This window comes from Camarhynchus parvulus, chromosome 4 (genome assembly GCF_901933205.1).
Source record: "Camarhynchus parvulus chromosome 4, STF_HiC, whole genome shotgun sequence".
Lineage (NCBI taxonomy): Eukaryota > Metazoa > Chordata > Aves > Passeriformes > Thraupidae > Camarhynchus > Camarhynchus parvulus.
Window position 1 is genome coordinate 44,968,987 of NC_044574.1, and position 6,463 is coordinate 44,975,449.

Sequence of the window (6,463 nt, forward strand, 5' to 3'; positions counted from 1 at the left end):
TACCATAATTTTTATGGTGTTCACAAATTATACCCCACAGCAACCATATAACTTCCAGCTCTTTGTGCAACAACTCAGAGCAATGTTGTATAAAGGCTTTGTTTCAGGATTCCCTTGGAAGCGCTATATGCAGCAGCTACTACTCTAATATTCTTGCTCCTGGAGAAACTTGCCACAAGTCCCTTTGCCTTATGCTTCCCTTGGGTTTTCTACACGCTGGGCTGGAGCACAGCTCTCCAGCCAGCATCCTCAGCATTTCAGAAAAGCAGCAGCACCCAATACAGGTTCAAAAAGGCAAACAAGAACAACTCAGCTCCACACCAACCACAGTGGCAGAGGCTCTCCAGGTTCCCTACCTCACGGTTTCCAGCAATATTGCCTTCTTACCTGCTCAGCTCAAATCTACACAGAAGTCCAAAGCAGTTCAACCTCCTCTCCAAGGTCTTCTATTGTGATGCAGATTCCAGTCACTTTGTTTTCAAAGCCAGGTGTTCTGCTTTCTCAAAAGCCTTCAGGTAGAAAAGTCTCTCTTTGGCTCATATTTAATCCCAACAGAAGCATGATCAGCAGCAAGATGCCAGCAAAACCCAGGAGGAACCATCTGTTCTATTTTAAACATCTTTAAGAGTTCTTCTTTAATGCATTTCTGGTGTATCTTCATCAAATTTTTTAAGTTTTACAGCAGGTTGTTTCCTGGCCCTGGCAAAAAGCCTCACTCAACCCTGCTAGAGAAATTGTGAAGTCAACTACCACAGTTAATGGCTTCATGCACCACCTGGGCTGGGGCATGGCCTGGCACGTGCTGCCTTCCACAGCACTGGGAGCCTCCTCTGTTAGGGCGCTGGTCCCATCTGCAGCCCACACTACAGCACAGGTGCAGGCACTCACCTCACCTTGCTGATAATATATTCCCCCATGGTAACTCTCTCATGTGCCTAACCCAAGTCTTTCCCACAAAATAGGGGATCTTATATGCTACTGTCTTTCAATTCTTTATAGCATGTGCTTCAAATCCATGTGGGGCTACCAGTAATCAGAGTGTAGGCATGACAAGCTGTAGTCACCTACCTATTCTACTTGCCCTTTTCCAGTCTATATAAGGCATCAGCAGTTTTCCCATTTCTCTTTTCCCAAGACATCATTCCCCACATTACCAAGCCCTGCCTTCTCAGTATTCCTGCCCCCAAATCCTCCAGCTGACTCTTCTTAAGGAGTACTTCCCTCCTCTGAGAAGCACATTGCCAGACCCAAGCTTTTCCTTCTCTTCATTATTTGGTTTCTCAAGAGCTGGCAGCCTCGTTTTCAGCCATAGGATCATTTAGCATGGAAAAGACCTCTAAGGTTGTCAAGTCCAACCATTCTCCTCACACTGGCAGGTTCACCACTGAACCATGTCCCTAAGTACCTCCTCAATTCCCCTCACAGCAGCAGCAGCAGTAGGCGCTGTGCCATTCCCTTCCCATATTGGCATTTCATCTTCTTCCCAGGGATTCTCAGATGATCAGCTGAGCAGACTTCTCCCTCCTTTGCCCTCAGTGAAGACTGAACAGTGCCCAGAGGAGCTAATGCCTTCCATATGTTCCCATCTTTGACAGAGTTTTTTTTTAAAAACTGATTATTCTTGTTTAAAGTATAAAACTACAACATTTTGTAACATTAAAAAGGAAGTCACTGTTCACCACACAAGGGGAAAGCTCTCTTTGAACCATCTTTCACTTCACAAGCTAGAAATCACAGTGTGTCCATGACACTAATTGCAGCATTAAGTGTAGAACTCAATTAATGTAAATAAAAGTAATTACAATAATTATTGCTACTGTGGTGCAATTATATTACTAATTGTGCCCTCTCAAATTATGATCACCCTGACTTGCATTTCTGGTATCAGCTATGTCTTTATATACTCCCTGCCTCCCTTCTCCTTCAAAGGGAGAAAGACCAAGAAATTTCCTTCCTCACACACAGCATTCCATCCCCTACCAGCAATCTAACCAAGCTCTCCTGCTCTCACCTGCTAGTACAGATATACTAATCTTAGTTAGGTTTAGTTGTTCAGGAGACAAATAGAGTAGATACGGGTGGGGACAAAGCAGAAATTGTGGCTCACAGAGTGCTTTCTACCATGTAGTTATGGATAAATTTTTTCTACCAATACCATTATTTTCAAGTTTCTCGTAAACCACAAACTAGGATGCAGTTTCACTTTGAAAATATAGAAGAAGAATGTTTCCTGAGCCCTCTAGGCTGGAACTGTGCAGGTATTTCACACCCACACAGCACAAGTAATTACCAGTCAAATGTGGTTGCAGCTCCAATTATTGCTCTATAACTATGTTTGTACCTATGTTTGTGTCTAAATCACAAGGTAAATATGCTCTGGAGAGGAAATCACAGTCCCTGGTACACCAGTTGCCTGAAGCAAACAGTTACACATTTACCCTTTCTGAGAAGCCACTTTCTTTCCAGAGGAAATAAGAGTGGACACAGAAGATGAGAGGGTGGAGAAAGGATGTTACTTACGTGGGTGACACCTCAATGCGGCATCATGACGAATCTGAACACCGAGTTGACAGCTAAGAAGTACTCTGAAGATGCACTGCTGACATTGTCTTATAAATAGACTGAAACCTCTCTGTTGTGTCCTACTCTATGAGCTTTCTCCACAGCATGGCTAATTAGACAAGGAAACAGGATGTTGGTCAAGAAGTGAGGTTGCAAACCAGCAGCAAGCAATCCAAAAGTCTTCAAGAAGTGATGGCATATAAAGTGTTGTAGAGAGCACATGGAACCAGTACAACATTGTGGTATTCTAAGTGCCAGTGATGCCTGGAGAGGTTACCTGGAACCAGGCTAGACAGAGTGAAAGGAATAAAGTAGGTGCTTATTAAAAGGCCTTTAAATGATGCACCTTGGGCAGTACAAGAGCCTGGCCATGGCTCTACCCAAGATGGACACAAGATGGATGACCAGTCATGAGTTTTCACACTTTCATAAGTTTTGGGCCATTTACATATTGGGGTTAATTGTCCAATTACAGCTTCAGGTTATGAAGTCCCATCCTCCCAGACTGCTCTCCTTAATTTGCCCTTGTGTACACTTTTGGGCCCAAAGCTGCAACAGTGTCCTTGGTTCTCAGGCTGGAAAATTATTGTTTTGTCTAACTAAACTGTGAAAAGAACTCACTAACCCTTTATAGAAAAGTTCAGAGTTACACACTAGGGCAGTACAGAATCTGAAAAATATGAAAGCTAAAACTTAACGGCATCACCAAGGGTTATCATTTTTCAGATGAAATGTAAAATGCAGGTTCTGCTTGCTCTGACCATTGCTAGCTTTTCAAAAGTCCGAAGCTTTACTTTCAGTGTAGCAAAAGATCCTTATGCCATCCATTTTTACTCTTTTGTGGAATTGTTTCGTGGAATTTTCCACATTTTCTGGAAAAATCCCTTTGCCCAGGATTTTTCTCCTAGGAAACTGAGAAGCCTCAGAGAAAAAGGAAAACAATAATTATCTGATTTGCTTCTCCTGTGTTTTGCTCCTTTGGAATGTGTTTGGAAATTGTTTACCAACAGGTGGTTGTTTCATTGGTTTCTGCTGTGAGTTGTTTTGACTCAATGGCCAACTGGGGCCAAGCTGTGTTGGGACGCTGAAGAGAGTCACGAGCTTCCATTACTATCTTTTTAGCCTTCTGTAAGTATCCTTTCTGTATTCTTTAGTATAGCATAGTTTAGTATTCTTTAATATAATCTAGTATCATAAAATAATAAATTAGCTTTCTGAGAGCATTGAGTCAGTTTCATCATTCCTTCCTGCCACAGGGCACCCTTCAAAGACAATCATTTCATACTACCTTGTAGCTGCATTCTATGATTAAAAATAAAATAAAATTAAATTAAATTAAATTAAATTAAAAATGAACATGCAAAACTGAAGAGTGAGGATGTTGGTCTATGGCAATTTTCATCCCAAAGACGTTAGAATACAGTCATGATAGAACGAGTTTTTAGTTGTAAATATACATTTAAGACAAAAAATCTTGTGCCTAGAACGCACTATGCAAATATATACTTTTACCACTTCATGGAAGTACACCATCACTGTGTCACAAAGAGCTACTGTAATTTCATGACAGAGTAGACCTTTCTTATTAGGACTGACTGCCTTATCAGCATGGCTGTCCTTCCTGCACACACTGTGAAAATGAGCACACACTGCTGGGTTTATCCTAGCTTGTACAGATCTCTCCCAACACAGCCCTTCACGGTGTGGCATGGACAGCCCATTCCACTCCTCAAGGAAGAAGTCACACACACTGCAAGCCCAACTTTACTATGTACGTTCCTAAGCTCACAAAACGATCTTGGCAGAAAGCAGTTCAAGCATAAAATATTGTGTGTGTGATCATATAGAGAAATCACTCAATGCTGCCTCCATACACAAAGTTCTCCCTGAAGTATAGAAGAAATCTTTTACAAATACTTCAGTGAACAAGGCCCTTTGTTGTTACCAAAGGAAGTCCTTCATTTCATTTAAGCTGCTATGTGATTTTTCTTTATGGTAATAAAAGGAATCATAGGATTTGCTATGACTGGAAGAGCAATAAAAATAATAATTTAAAAAGGAGTAATTTTTATGGATTTATTTTTTGAAAAATAAAAAAGGGTCAGGGAACCTCATCTATTTCCTTGCCAATTCATAAAAGATGTGTCTTTGATTTCTCTAATATACCAATGAAATTAAAAGTTAATAGAACTCTACCGAAAGAAGACAATTCCTCTGCTGCCACAGAGAAATATATTCTTTAATACATCACCATTCATCATGACTGAAGAGTTTTTTTGCACTTGGGTCTGCTGTTTGTAAAAGGAGTTTTAAAATCACATCATAACTTACTTCTAATGAACACATACCTATTTGAAATCATTACTAAGATTTTCTCAAGCAAAAGGGCATCTGTATTATTTTACTAATAGCTTATTAAAATTATCAAGAGCTTCCTGTAGAATAGAAGTTATTAAAAATAAGTGATGTAAAGAGAGACTGTGATAAACCTTACTAGACCTAACCAATTTCAGTATACGAAAACCTGAGAAATAATTTCAAATTCTTCTTAACATCACACACAAATAGGATTCTCTCAAACAAAAATGTTCTAAAATAAGTTTTCATTTGCAAGTCATTGCAAGAACAAAAAAAATACAAATCAGCGACATAGCAATATTTTTTTTGTCTTGCAGAAACAACTTGGAAATTATTTACCTTTCTCCAGTCAGTTTTTTATTGTTGTATTTACTGTGAGACAAGCACTTTATTAGCTTTTACCCATGAACTGGAGAAGTGCATTTTAGTGCAGTTTATATATCCTTTAGGCCAATGCCATCAAAGCCATTTTGTATTCTCTAGCTAACTAAATCTGCTTGACTCATATAATCTTGTTTCATGTTTCTTCTAATTAGATTGTTTTTTTCACTCTTCAGCACTAGAGGAATGCCTGCTGCACATCATCTTCTCAAGAACCAGCCCAGACAGAAACAACTGCTGCTGTTTTTCCAACTGACTAAGGCTAGCTGGATATAAATACATTTTCTTCTTGTCTTTGATTGTCTATATCACTACTGTTCTACATAAGAAAATATCTGGTATAATAGGTAATGCTTTTATTGAACAGGATTACAAGGTTTTTTTTTTCATTTTAATAACTCAGACATTGCCAAGAACAACTCCACAAAACACCACGAGGCTAATTTTGGCAACTTCATGGGTCTGATTGTGATTTAAAGGACCAAAGAAAGACAGAAAGCAGTAGGAAATTAACAACTCTCCACAGAGGTGGTCAAGGGAGAATGTTTAGAGTTTTTGTCCTCAGACTCAGGAACTATTATTTCTCTAAAGGAAATCAAATTTGGATCCTAGGAATCCTTTACAGTGCTTTCACCCAGAGCAGCTGTATTATGGAGAATTACATTACTGCATAAATTCAAGTTACATCTTCTTTGCAGTTCACTTCCTGTGACATTCTGTATCTCCTATTTGTACCTCAAACCTTACTGTAGAACTTACCTTTTAAATGGAAGAAGATGCAGGAACTGTGGAGGGTATTTAAATTAGAAGAAAGCATTATGATCATAATATCAACCACAACACATGTAATTACATTATCTTCTTCAAAAGCACTGTAATAAGGAAAGGAAAAAAAAAAGGAGACCATGTATTGGGTACAAAACAAGTATAGTATGGATTAAACTCCCAAAATAGAATGCAACCTTGCCTTTGACAGGTACATTACATCTACTGCCAGTTGATATATGGCGTTCTCTAGTCTTCATTCCAGCAACCTCTGTCAGCTTGACACACATGTACATTTTGAGTTGAACTGCAAGATAAGGAGATGAGTCTCTTCTCAGATTGTAGAGATAACTTGTGCATCAAGTGTAAGAGCTGTTAAGGCACCTACAGCATTCCT